Source organism: Nematolebias whitei, chromosome 4 (genome assembly GCF_014905685.2).
Source record: "Nematolebias whitei isolate Nwh7 chromosome 4, NemWhi1, whole genome shotgun sequence".
In the NCBI taxonomy this organism is placed as follows: Eukaryota; Metazoa; Chordata; class Actinopteri; order Cyprinodontiformes; family Rivulidae; genus Nematolebias; species Nematolebias whitei.
This window is the reverse complement of record NC_056501.1, coordinates 54,420,108-54,434,934: the sequence shown is the minus strand read 5'-3', so window position 1 is coordinate 54,434,934 and position 14,827 is coordinate 54,420,108. Positions and strand designations below refer to the sequence as shown.

Genomic DNA, 14,827 nt, shown 5'->3' with positions numbered 1-14,827 from the left:
TCTTTATGATGTGCCAAATGTTCTCTATAGGTGAAAGATCTGGACTGCAGACTGTCCATTTCAGTACCCGGATCCTTCTCCTACGTAGCCATGATGTTGTGATTGCTGCAGAATGTGGTCTGGCATTATCGTGTTGAAAAATGCAGGGTCTTCCCTGAAAGAGATGACGTCTAGATGGGAGCATATGTTGTTCTAGAACCTGAACATAGTTATCTACATTAATGGTGCCTTTCCAGACATGCAAGCTACCCATGCCACAAGCGCTCATGCAACCCCATACCATCAGTGACGCAGGCTTCTGAATGAAGCGTTGATAACAACTTGGGCTATCCTTGTCCTCTCTGGTCCGGATGACATGGCGTCCCAGTGTTCCATAAAGAACTTCAAATCGTGACTCATCTGACCACAGAACAGTCTTCCATTTTGCCACACTCCATTTTAAATGACCCCTGGCCCAGTGCAAACATCTGAGCTTGTGGAGCTTGCTTAGAAATGGCTTCCTCTTTGCACTGTAGAGTTTCAGCTGGCAACGGCGGTCGAACAGTGGATTGTGTTCACTGACAATGCTTTCTGGAAGTATTCCTGAGCCCATTCTGTTATTTCCTTGACAGTGGCATTCCTGTTTGAGGTGCAGTGATGTTTAAGGGCCCGGAGATCACGAGCATCCAGTAGAGTTTTACGGCCTTGACCCTTATGCACAGTGATTGTTCCAGATTCTCTGAATCTTTTGATGATGTTATGCACGGTTGATGATGATAACTTAAAAGTCTTTGCTATTTTACACTGGGTAACACCATTCTGGTATTGTTGCACTATTTTTCTGCGCAACAATGGTGGAATTGGTGATCCTTTTACCATCTTGGATTCTGAGAGACACTGACACTCTGAGAAGCTCGTTTTATACCCAATCATGTTGTCAGTTGACCTAATTAGTGTTAACTGGTCTTCCAGCTGTTCATTATATGCTCAATTTCCTTTTTCCAGCCACTTATTGCTACTTGTCCCAACTTTTTTAGGATTTGTTGACACTGTGAAATTTTGGATCAACATATTTTTCCTTTAAAATGTTACATTTACTCAGATTAAACTTTTGATCTGTCATCTACGTTATATTACGAATAAAATATTGACATTTGCCATCTCCACATCATTGCATTCAGTTTTTATTCACAATTTGTTTAGTGTCTCAACTTTTTTGGAATCCGGTTTGTACTTTATTTATATATTTTCTTTATATATTTTATGATGTCATGGCTAATTCATGTATACATTATACTCACTTTGCCTCTCTCTTCAGGACTTTGCCTGTGCAGATAAATATTGTTAAAGACGGGAGCTGGCTGTGGACCACCGGACCCGGAAACCCCCTCCAGCCCTCGTCTTTTCCCCCGGCTCGAACCTCCCTCAGAAGTGGCAACTCATACTAATCAATAAATGAAGGAAACGTCAAGTAAGTTTTATCAATTATATTAAAAAAGGCAGGAAAAGATTACAATTTACAGCGCTGGACTCTCCAGTCTGTGATGCGTTCACAGACCCAGAAGAAGAGCCCCGATGTCTTGTGTCATTACTCATTTATAGGGCCCTAAGACTCCGCCTTCGCAGAAGGGGAGCTCAGCCTGTCAGTGTATGAGGGGGCATGACTAAGTGTGATCTCAGTGGATCTTATGTGGTTATGACATGTTAGGAAATATGAGACAGTGCTTCAAAATCCTTCTATGTGATGTGGCTAACAGATTAAAATATTTCTTGACTGATATTGAAATCCCAGGGAGACTCTCTTTAGAGTTGCTGGCCCAGTTTAACCCATTCAGAACCGGGTCATAATTTCATTATAATCCCGTCTCTGAGCATATCAAAACCATAGGACCAGTCCAAAAATATCTTAACACCCCCTGGGCGAGGGTCCCCGAAGGGGTTCCCTCGCATAAAAACCCCCAGTTCAATACCGCCAGATAAGCAAGCAATTAATCACTTTCCTCTGGTTGAATGTAAACTACTCCTTATACCCTGATGCATGCTCAATATCAGTAGAGAGGAGAGGGATGCACTCACCACTCTTAGCAAGGACAAAAACATCATCATTCTCCCAGCAGACAAAGGAAGGTGCACAGTGATTTTGAACCAGAAAGACAGACTATCATGAGAAAGTTATGACACTCCTTAGTGACTTAAACACTTATGAACCTCTGAAAAGAGATCCAGGAAGTGGTTACAAGAAAAAGTTAATAGATTGCCTGAAAATTTTGGAGCAGGACAAGGCTATTGACCGTTTTCTGTACCACAGACTGTACCCAGGGGAGGCCACACCTAGTCTGTATGGTTTACCTAAAATCCACAAACAAGGTGTACCTTTAAGACCAATTGTTAGTATGATTAACTCTGTCACTTACAATGTTTCCAAATATCTGGCGTCTGTACTCATCCCTTTAGTTGGCAGCTCAGAACACCACATACAGAACACCATGGACTTTGTGGATAAGGTGAGGGATGTCATCATGGAGACTGATGAAACAATGGTCTCTTTTGATGTCACATCACTCTTTACGTGCATTCCTGTTGATGATGCAGTAGAGGTGGTCAGTTTAAAATTAAAATCAGACACCACTCTGAGCAGCAGGACCACGCTTTCCATAGAACAACTGTGTCAACTCTTGAAACTGTGCCTGCAGTCAACCTACTTCACATATGGGGAGCAATATTATAGGCAGAAACATGGGTGTGCTATGGGGTCTCCAGTTTCTCCTATTGTTGCCAACCTGTACATGGAGGAGGTAGAAAAGAGAGCCTTGACGTCCTTTTCAGGGACACCACCAAGTCATTGGTTCAGGTATGTTGACGACACCTGGGTTAAAATCAAATCTCAGGAAGTCCAACATTTTACTGACCACATCAACTCTGTGGATAAATACATCAAGTTCACACGAGAAGATATAAAAAATGGCAGGTTGGCTTTCTTGGACTGTGAGGTCTCAGTCTCTGATAGAGGACATTTGCAAACTGAGGTGTACCGCAAACCCACCCACACAGACCAGTATTTGCAGTTTGACTCCCATCACCCTTTGGAGCACAAGTTAGGAGTCATCAGGAGTCTGTATCACAGAGCAGACAGCGTCCCACTGGCAGAAGGAGAAATCCCACACAAGACAGGCTCTAGAGCAATGTGGATATCCTAACTGGGCCTTCCTGAAAGCAGAGAAGAAACCCAAACAGGACTCCAGTCAGCCAACAGGTGAAAAGGAGGAACCCAGACCCAGGCCAGTGGTCATTCCATATGTTGAGGGAGTATCAGAGAAACTGAGACGTTTATTTTCTAAACATAACGTCCCAGTGGCTTTTAAACCCCAAAATAAATTACGGCAAAGACTGGTTCATCCCAAAGATCCAGTCCCCCGGCACAAACAGAGTAATGTTGTGTATGCTGTTCAGTGTCAGGAGGGCTGTGATCAGTCTTACATCGGGGAAACAAAACAGCCACTGGCCAAAAGGATGGCCCAGCACAGAAGATCAACATCATCAGGCCAGGACTCTGCGGTCTACACTCGTTCAGGGATGAAGATGTTCACATCCTGGACAGAGAGGAACGATGGTTTGAGAGAGGAGTAAAGGAGGCCATCTTTGTGAAAAGAAATCGTCCATCGTTAAACAGGGGTGGAGGCCTCCATGTTCAACTGTCCCCCTCTTACAATGCTGTGATTGCTAGTATCACTCAGCCCTCTGTGAACAGTAAACAGCCATCAGTGTGCTAATGATCCATTGTTAGGCTGATGGTCCTTCTTGAGCATGTGATCAGCTGGTTTTGGTTGTCAGCAACAAACTGGTTGATCCACTCTGAGGAGGTGCTATTTAAGAGACTGAGCTGAATACAGCTCCTCAGACTGAGGAAGTCTCTTGGATGAGAGAAAAAACATTTCTACATTTTTTGTTGATTTGCTTTGTTTTGTTTTTTTGAATGTCCAGAGGACCAGATTTAACTTTTTTAGATACTTCTTATATGTTGGCAGGAGACGCCTACAGGCTATAGCGTGTGACCTGCCAGCCTTAGGTCGCCTGACCCAGCCCTGGACATCTGCCTATGACTTCAGCATCCCCCTGGTGTGGTGCAATATGACATAATAGAAATTTCTAACATTTGTCTAAGTCTGAGCTCTAAATATATGATTTAATGATTGCAGGAGGCGTCCTAATGCAAGAAAGTGTTCTTATCTAATATGTTAGGTCGTTTTCACACTAGATAGTCCGGTAGACTCCGTTCGGTTCGGGACCAATATTCATGAGCTTTTGTTTACATTTGAGCTGGTGAGTTTGCATTCACACTGCACTGTGCAGTCGAGTCAACCTGTTGAACCAACCTATTCCCCCACTCGCCTGTGGGGGCGCTGCACCAAGAACTACTGAAAGAAACGACACAAAAACCTCTGAAGACACGTCTTCTTCTTCTTCTGTAAATAAAAATAAAAACGAAGTGGCATCAAGTTTTAGCAGTTTTAGGAGTTATATTTTGTCATTTTTCAAAAATGGACTTAGCATGAGCAGAAGATGAGACAGAAGACCATGGAGAATATGGTTTTTCACACAAGGCAGCTGACGGCTCCATATAAGGTCAGAGAAATGCGTGTTTGTTTACCCTGTGGAGCGGGTCTGGTCTGTTTACATTCACACTGTACTCAAACCGCGCTGGAGTTCGCTTCTACCGGACCGAGACCTAGGTTTTAGCCCGGGCCAGAGTTCGCCTTTTTGTTCCGTGACAGAGTTCGATGGCGCGTTCACACCTCCCTAAACGAACCGGACTTTCTAGGAAAATGAGCTAGAGTTCGATTAAAGTGGACTAAACAGGGCTAGTGTGAATGCACCCTTAATCAGTTGTAGAACCTGAACTTCTCTTTTTGACTCCAAAGGGCAGGTCTGGCCTACTGTGTCCATCTGAAAAAGAAAAAACTCTGTGCCCCCTTCCTCTTCAGTCAATACCCAATTTAATTGCACAGAGCGCTGCCGGTATTTTTAGCCTGTCACAGCAGAAAAAATGTGTTTGTGTGAATAAAATCTGATTTAAACATTTAACATGTTTTAACGTGCATATTGTATGTAAATAATAGAACCTTCCAACTCCCCCTGGTGATCTAATATAAAAACATTCCCAATTAACCAACAAATCAATTCACCCATTCCACCACCCTTCAATTTAGTCCCAATTTAGATTGAAAAATGTCATGAGTTTACCCCCTGGAAAATCTATATTATAAAACCTCATATGTATTTATCAAAATCCTTTGATCTCTTCTTCATGGCCGTTAGCTGTAAAAAAATTCATTATTTCATAGAAAACAATATCAAAAATTAAGTTTATCATCGCATTTGCACCATCTAGTGGCGTTATTTCATCATGATCTGCTCTAGAAAAATTTGTATGTCTTCAAACATCAAATAGTCATTAAATACACAAAACATCAAGTAATCATTAAAAGGTAATATTTAACTAAGTACCATGCAAAAGTATCTTGTTCAACCATGTTAATTTTAAGGAAAAATCATCATAACGCTCCATAATACTGTAAATAAACTGTAAACATTAATATTTAACCCATCCCATAATTAGTCAGTCCATCAATCATCTCATCTCTCAAATTAGTTTGAGAAGACCTGTCACCCAATTCATGCTGAGTTCAACATTCAAATTAACCACAATTCTAAAGTACACATCTGTACTTAATTGTTAAAAATTTACCCAGAACTTAGCTTCATATTATCTGTTAAATTTCCTGTTATATTCACCCGTGTTTGACTTCCTCCTCGTTAGGTTGTAACACACTCCTAGGAAGGTCCACTTAGTTATAACATCAAGAAGTTCACTCTAAAAACCCTTTTAGTTTCAAATAAAATTGTAATTTTCTTCTCCCACATTCAACTAATCAGTTTTGGAATCAAATAACAGATAGAAAATTTGTAACTCTACTTTCAAAATATTGCTTTATAAACATAACAGCAGTTGTTCTATTTTATCGTTCAAAAATCCCCAAAACTTAGCTTTAGATATAATCACATCATTAATGGACTATATGCCATGGGTAGTGGTGACGTACTTCCGTTAAAAAATAAGCCATGTCGATCACTTCCGGCTCCTACCTTCTGTTATTGTTTTTATCATTAGCTCCTAGAAGTAGACATGAAAAAGACTCTAAAAGTAAAACATCTGCGAGCTACTGGTACTACAAGTGAGTTCTGTTGTGTGCCGTTGTGTCCACTAACCAGTAGGTACAGCAGAGTAGTTAGTTTTTTTTCATTTTCCTGCTGATGAGGAGTTAAGGCGATAATGGATCGTGGCTATTCGCAGGGAAAATTTAGCTATAAAATCTCACACTCGCATATGTAGTCGGCATTTCAAACCTGAGGACATTCAACAGCCAGCATCAGAAATGGGAAGACGGAGGTTAAAAAAGGGAGCTGTACCTGCTTTGTTTGAGTGGAATAATTACTTCTTTACACCTCCAAGACCCGGGGTTTGGGAGAGAAGAGAAAGACCACCTCCAGAAGACAGCGAGGAGGAAGATGGCACAACAGCCAGTGTAGACGTCCTTAAGGATCACGAGTATGCCGCTACTCCAGACCCTGCAGTTGTGGATTTAGTGGTGGAGGAAAATAATAATCTCCGGGAGGAAATCCGCCAGCTACGGGAACAAGTTGAGAGCCTGACGCTGAGGCAGCGGTTCGGCATTCACCGTTTCACAACCTCCGACAATGACATTAGATTCTACACAAGGTAGGTGTGTGTGTGCGTGCGTTTGTGTCACACAGACTATAAAATTATTTAATGCAACTTAAATATAAAATTATACACACACACACATCTATATATATATATATATATATATATATATACACACACACATATATTTATATAGATATTTATTTGTATGTATGTATATATGTTTGTGTCTATGTGCCTATATATATATATATATATATTTATTTGTATGTGAATATACAGGTCCTTCTCAAAAAATTAGCATTTTGTGATAAAGGTCATTATTTTCCATAATGTAATGATAAAAATGAAACTTTCATATATTTCAGATTCATTGCACACCAACTGAAATAGTTCAGGTCTTTATCTGTTTTAATACTGATGATTATGGCATACAGCTCATGAAAACCCAAAATGCCTGTCCCAAAAAATTAGCATATCATGAAAAGGTTCTCTAAACAAGCTATTAACCTAACCATCTGAATCAACGACGTAACTCTAAACACCTGCAAAAGATTCCTGAGGCTTTTAAAAACTCCCAGCCTTGTTCATTACTCAAAACCGCAATCATGGGTAAGACTGCCGACCTGACTGCTGTCCAGAAGGCCATCATTGACACCCTCAAGCAAGAGGGTAAGACACAGAAAGAAATTGCTGAACGAATAGGCTGTTCCCAGAGTGCTGTATCAAGGCACCTCAGCGGGAAGTCTGTGGGAAGGGAAAAGTGTGGCAGAAAACGCTGCACAACGAGAAGAGGTGACCGGACCCTGAGGATTGTGGAGAAGGGCCGATTCCAGACCTTGGGGGACCTGTGGAAGCAGTGGACTGAGTCTGGAGTAGAAACATCCAGAGCCACCGTGCACAGGTGTGTGCAGGAAATGGGCTACAGGTGCTGCATTCCCCAGGTCAAGCCACTTTTGAACCAGAAACAGTGGCAGAAGCGCCTGATCTGGGCTACAGAGAAGCAGCACTGGCTCAGTGGTCCAAAGTACTTTTTTCGGATGAAAGCAAATTTTGCATGTCATTCAGAAATCAAGGTGCCAGAGTCTGGAGGAAGACTGGGGAGAAGGAAATGCCAAAATGCCAGAAGTCCAGTGTGAAGCACCCACAGTCAGTGATGGTCTGGGGTGCCATGTCAGCTGCTGATGTTGGTCCACTGTGTTTTATGAAGGGCAGGGTCAATGCAGCTAGCTATTAGGAGATTTTGGAGCACTTCATGCTTCCATCTGCTGAAAAGCTTTATGGAGATGAAGATTTCATTTTTCAGCACGACCTGGCACCTGCTCACAGTGCCAAAACCACTGGTAAATGGTTTACTGACCATGGTATTACTGTGCTCAATTGGCCTGCCAACTCTCCTGACCTGAACTCCATAGAGAACCTGTGGGATACTGTGAAGAGAAAGTTGAGAGACGCAAGACCCAACACTCTGGATGAGCTTAAGGCCGCTATCGAAGCATCCTGGGCCTCCATAGCAGTGCCACAGGCTGATTGCCTCCATGCCACGCCGCATTGAAGCAGTCATTCATGCAAAAGGATTCCCGACCAAGTATTGAGTGCATAACTGAACATGATTATTTGAAGGTTGTCGTTTTTTGTATTAAAAACACTTGTCTTTCATTGGTGGAATGAAATATGCTAATTTTTTGGGACAGGCATTTTGGGTTTTCATGAGCCGTATGCCATAATCATCAGTATTAAAACAATTAAAGACCTGAAATATTTCAGTTGGTATGCAATGAATCTGAAATATATGAAAGTTTCATTTTTATCATTACATTATGGAAAATAATGACCTTTATCACAATATGCTAATTGTTTGATAAGGACCTGTATATATATTCTAAATTGATCATATGTATTACAATATAGTGCTCAAAACGAGGCCTGGTGTTTAATTTGTTTTTGATTATGCTGTGTAGTTAAACATGAACACTAATTGTTATGGTATTTTTTTTATTTTTAGGTTTGCATCATATGACCACCTGATGCGTTTCTGGGCCATGATTGAGCCCTCTCTGCCATCCATGGTCAGTGTTCACCAAGGACTGAGAGGAACTGCCCTCAACTCCACTCCCTCAACTCGTACTTTGCAGCCCATTGATGAGTTCTTTATGTTTTTAAATTACCTTGCCCTTGGGTCCAAGCAACGGGATCTTGCTGACCGGTACGGTGTCCATCAGTCCACTGTCAGCCGGATCGTGAAAACATGGAGCAACTTTTTATTTACAGTATTAGGTTCTATTAGGATCTGGATACCGGAGGACCAGATACGCAAAAATCTACCAGCAGACTTCAAAGACTACCCTGACACTATAGTCATCCTTGATTGCACTATAATCATAATGCCACTCATCTAGAGCACAAAATGTTGAAACAGAAACAGTTTGCAAAGAGGGTACGATTACGACAGTCAAGTAGCAAATTTCATACAGAATAACTTGTATCAGACCTTAAACAGAAATAACTCTAACTGATTAAAACTAAAATAAAATAAAAGGAACATGACTCAGGTATTAACAATATATTTAATCACATATATTCAAAGGTTTTGCTTTACAATGCCACTTTAATTGACCATTGTGGTTATCATTGGTGCTTCTTCAGCTGGAAGTCCCTTGTACACATCCTGTATCCTTAGGGTGGAGATGAGTGGAAGAGGGCTGGTAGCACCTTTATACAAGTTGCTTCTGTGGGGAAAAGGAAACTATGTCATAAACAAGAAATGAATATTCAAATGATAAAATTAATACTAAATGAAGCCTATGTTATTGTATTTTAGGTATTCAAATTATTGTCTTGTTTAAAAATGAAGTTGAATTATTTACTTATTTGCATTTTTAAAGTATTTCTAATATAGTACAAAATAAACTTCCATCCATCCATCCATCCATTATCTTTTACTCGCTTCTACTAGTTGCACCACCGTGCTGCCCACAAAATAAACTTAAGTGGTTAAATTAAGTTTTTGTTGTACATATGTGTTCTGTTTTGTTTTTAAATTAAATTAATAAAAAAAAAATTGTGCATGTGTGTTATTGTGCATGTGTGTCTGTGGTCTTTAAATTAAAACAAACCTAATTCCTTCAAAGATTTTCCTCTCTCTTGGTCTTGCTGACAGGACGACCATGTCATTTACTGGACCAGGTTTTATGCCCTGCATCCAAAAACAACATTGCTGTAAATATTGAACTAAAATTCATAAACAGGATTAAAGACTCATGTATATGTAGTTACCATTGTCCTTGGTTTATGCCACTTCTGTTCGGTATCTGTGCAGCTTAGGACTGGAGGTACAGCTGGAAGCTTCAACTGGGAGTAGTGAGCCATCTGGAATAGCAGAGCTGCCACATGGCTGCACAAGACTGTACCTGCCACACAGGTGCACTGGCATCCCTGAAACTCCACCGGCTTTGATTCCCTCAGCACCATCTGTGTACAATACCAAATATTTGTTAAGAGACCAAAATGTACCAGCTCCAAGTGCTATTATAAAAAGACAACCATAATTATAAAACCATTAATAAACCTTTTAAGTAATCATTAAAAATGATCAAAGTGAAATGAGAAAAAATGTTAAGACACCTTTAGCATGTAAAATATATTAAAATATATTTTGTCTAAGCTCACTTTACTCATTAAATTAAAAAGAACTCAAAACACAATCTCATTTCTGTGAGAACCATTACTGTTATATTCTTTCTGATACTCCCTAAGTTTATGTATTACATGACAACCCAGGTGCCATTTGATGCAGTTCAATCATATTCTTCTTTTTTTTTTGCAGTGACAGAATTCACAGAAACTTGATTTGAAAATAACAAACCTGAAGCAACTGTTCCTTTGTGTACCTCAGAAATAAATAAATAAAATAAACACAAGTTGGGCTTTTTTTGTTGCTTTAATCAATCAGAGATAACTTGTGTAGCCAGTTAATGTTATGTGATTTAGTTTGACTATCATATATAAAATGTGTACTTCTTCAAAGTCATACTAGCTTCTTAAAACACAGCCCTGTAGTGAACATGTCGGGTCCCTTTGACTTACACTCAAACAATGGGGCTTCTGGTTCTTCTTCATGGAACGGAAATACTCAGCCCTAACTGTGACTTCTCCTGCCTCCTTGTTTGAAACTAAGATTTGTGTTAAACAGAAACATTGTAGAGACAAAGCACTTAACGTTTACTCAACAATTTCGCAAGATTAGCTATGTTAGCTGTGTTATATGTAGCCTATATGAGGCAGTTTGGTGAACTGAAAAACAAATACCGACTTACCTTCATAGTTATTTATGTAGTTGGACACATAAAGCTTAAATACTTTGTCCTTTTTGGATGTAGGCGCTTTCGAGGACGTCTGAATAATTCTGTAGACATCATTAACAGACATTGTCGGCAAGTCCTGCAGTGAACGAGTGAAAAACGCCATTACTAACACTGTGTTGCCTGAGAGCCGGACGTGTTCAGTGTGGCTAATAAATGCGGAAGCGCTAGAATGGAAGTCCGTGGCATATAGTCCATTGATTAGCATTGTAAACACAACCTATAAATATGTGTAATGTCAAAACAGTGTTCTATAATCATTTCAGTACATGTAAAAATCCAAAAAAATCTAGTCTAGCAATTATCATTTATTAACACATAGCTTAATAAAATCAGTAAATTCACAGTTTCAAATGGTTGGCTAAAGATATATTTTAAAAATACCCCTCTATCTATATGTTTAAAAGTAAAATCAGAAAATAGAAAACCCTTTACTTTGCTGGTAACGTTAATTAGATGGTAATAATGATAAGTGATGCCAATTTGATGTCAATAAACTGTCACAGCCAGATCAGTATGAACCTTAAAGAACCCTCATTCATGATAAATGATAACACCCTCATTTGATGCGTGATGTTCTCAGCCCAGGCAATAGAACCCGCATTATCAACCCCTCTGCGGTCCGCCTCCAGCTTCCCAGGGCCATGCGTATCCACCCAACGTTTCACGTCTCGCAGGTTAAGCCTGTCTCCCTCATTCCCGTGTCCTCTATCTGACCTCCCTCCGCCGCCCCGCCTGATTGACAACCACCCTGTGTTCTCCGTCCGTTCCATCTTGGACGTGAGACGCAGGGGTAGGGGCTTCCAATACCTGGTCGATTGGGAGGGGTACGGTCCTGAGGAGAGGTCGTGGATCCCCAGGTCCTTCATCCTTGATCCTAGCCTTATTTCCAGGTTCTACAGAGACCACCCCGAGAAGCGTCTCAGGTCGCCAGGAGGCGATTCTTGAGGGGGGGTACTGTAAGGGTCCCACTGCCTGCAGCCTGCCTTGCTGATGGCTGCTGATTACCAACACCTGGCGGCCATCAGCCTGATGAGCCTCTCCATTTACTTAAGGCTGCAGTCCGGTGTGACTCAACGCTGGAGCATATCACCTCTTATGGTATAGTACTGTTGTGAGGCAAATGTCTTGGTGAAAAGAATTTGTTCACCTTTTGCTCTTTTTTCCAGTTTCCTGGTTCCTCGTGCTTTTTGGATTCCCTCGTGACCTGATCTGGATCCCTTGGCCTGTCAGGTATTCCTTGTGCCTCTTTGCCTCCAGTTGCCAGCCTTCCTCGTTCCCCTTTGGACCCTTGTTGGATTTCCCTCTGCTGCTCGCTCTCCTTGGACTGAAGGACCAGCTCTCCTCCTCGGGTTTGGACTGTAAGGACAAACGCTCATTAAACAAACCACTCTGGCCTACCCCGTTGGACAACTATTAACCTGTCGTCCCTCTTTCCAGGAGCCTCTGTGAAGCAGCTTGTGGACGCTTTAATATCACTGTACATAATAAACACTGTTCTTTTGTATTTCCCCTGTGTCTGCCTCGTTCTGGGTCTCATACCATCTGGGTTCCCCGCGCACTCCTAACAATCTCAGGGCACTTTACAGGAACATTCACATATATAAACGCCAATTAGTAAAGTTCTCTATCTAAGGAATCCAGTAGACAAGTTGAATCTTGGCTTTGTTGCAGTCTCCCATCCTGAGCAAGCACAGTGGAAACAGTGGAAAGGAAAAACTCCCTTTTAAAAGGAAGAAACCTCCAGCAGAACCAGGCTTAGGACAAGCGGCCATCTGCTTTGACCGGCTGGTTGAGAAGACAGGAAGGAGAGACAGACGAACACAGAATGGTAGATCCAGGTATAGGTCCAGGTGTATCTGAAAGACAAAAAAAAAACACATGTTAAGGATAGAAAAACAATTACAAATACAAAATAGGTTGAGCAGAGTAAGTAAAGACAGTAGTAGAGTGAAAATTGTGGTCAGTTTGTCCTCCAGCAGTCTAAGCCTATAGCAGCATAACTAAGGGACAGCTCAGGAAACCCAAGCCGACCCTAACTATAGGATTTAGCAAAAAGGAAAGTCTTAAGCCTAGTTTTAAAACTGCATAATGTGTCAGCCTCACGGACAGAGATTGGAAGTTGGTTCCACAAGAGAGGAGCCTGATAACTGAAAGATCTGCCTCCCATTCTGTTTTTGTAAATTCTAGGAACCACAAGTAAACCTGCAGTCTGAGAACGAAGTGCTCTGTTAGGAAAATATGGAATAATAAAATCGGTAATATAAGATGGAGCCAGGTTGTTGAGAGCTTTGAAGTGAGATTTTGAATTCAATTCTGGACTTGACAGAGAGCCAATGGAGAGAAACTAAAACTGGAGAGATATGATCTCTCCTACTAACTCCGGTTAAGACTCTAGCAGCATGGTATGGTATAAAGTTTATTCATTTTAAAAAAGTACAAAACAATTCCATAACAATATAAAAAAGATACAAAAGATTTAAAATGAAAGGCAGCAGAAAGAAGAAAAAATCTTATTATATCTGCCCCTTTTTTCAAACAATTATTTCAATCATAATCATTTTCAAGTAACAGAACAAAATGAATAGCTTTCTAATTTTTCTAATTCTAATACAAAACACACACTAAGCTACTTCATATATACTTTTTTTTAACAATTCAGCTTTGATCTTTTTCTTAAATGTACACATTGACTTGGCATTTTTAACATCACTCTCTAGACCATTCCACAATCCAACTCCTTGGATTGAGGTAGACCTTCCCTTCAGACTAGTTCTGAATTTTGGTTTGACAAATATCTCTATCCCCTTAAGATGATAACAACTTTGTCTTTTAACAAAATTTATTTGGATATTTAATGGTAATGTGTTATTTTGAGCCCTATACATAACTGATAAAATACTGTAATCTACTAAATCATGGAATTTCAATAACTTCAGATGATAAAATAATGTGCTTGATGGGTGACTGTAATGCTTTCTGGTGATAATTCTTATAGCTCTTTTCTGTAAAATAAAAATAGGTTTTGTAAATGTTTTACACGCTTTCCCCCAAACATCAATGCAATAGATTAAATGTGGAACAATGATTGTGTTATACAACATGTACAGAGCTTTATCATTTAATAATTCCCTGACTTTGTATGGTACTGCAATAGATTTAGCTATTTTTGTTCTTACAAAATTTATGTGATTTTTCCATGTTAGCTGTTCATCAATGATTACACTCAAAAATTTCATCTCATTAACTCTACAAATCTCAACACCCTCAATTTTAAATGGATCGTCAACATTTTTCTTTTTGTTACTAAATATCATGTATTTAGTTTTGTCTAAATTTAATGATAATTTATTAAGTTTAAACCAAGTTTGTATTTTATCAAATTCTGTCTTCATCAATTCCAACATCCGTTTTACATCTTTACCCAAACAAAAAAATGTGGTGTCATCTGCAAAAAGGACACATTTGAGGAGTCCTGATACATTCACTAAGTCATTCACATATAAAATGAATAACTTTGGTCCAAGTACAGAGCCTTGAGGAACTCCACAAGTGATATTGCACAGGTCAGATCTTACACCATTTATTTGTACAAACTGTTTCCTATCTTTTAAATAGCTAGATACCCAGTGTAATGCTGGTCCATGTTTATTTAATTTTTCAAGGAGAATAGTGTGGTCAATAGTATCAAATGCTTTTTTTAAATAAACAAAAATACTAACACAATACTGTTTTTGATCGACAGCAGTAGTTATTTGTTCTA

General features: G+C 40.0%; 1 long non-coding RNA gene across 1 annotated transcript; it reads right to left on the bottom strand.

Moving 5' to 3' along the window:
* Window positions 1-9,354: 9,354 nt before the first annotated feature.
* Window positions 9,355-10,018, bottom strand: LOC119409185. The gene is made up of 3 exons (XR_005186769.1): window positions 9,980-10,018; window positions 9,820-9,899; window positions 9,355-9,432 (listed from the first exon to the last, which is right to left on the bottom strand). It is a non-coding gene; the product is annotated as an uncharacterized LOC119409185 (long non-coding RNA).
* Window positions 10,019-14,827: the final 4,809 nt, after the last annotated feature.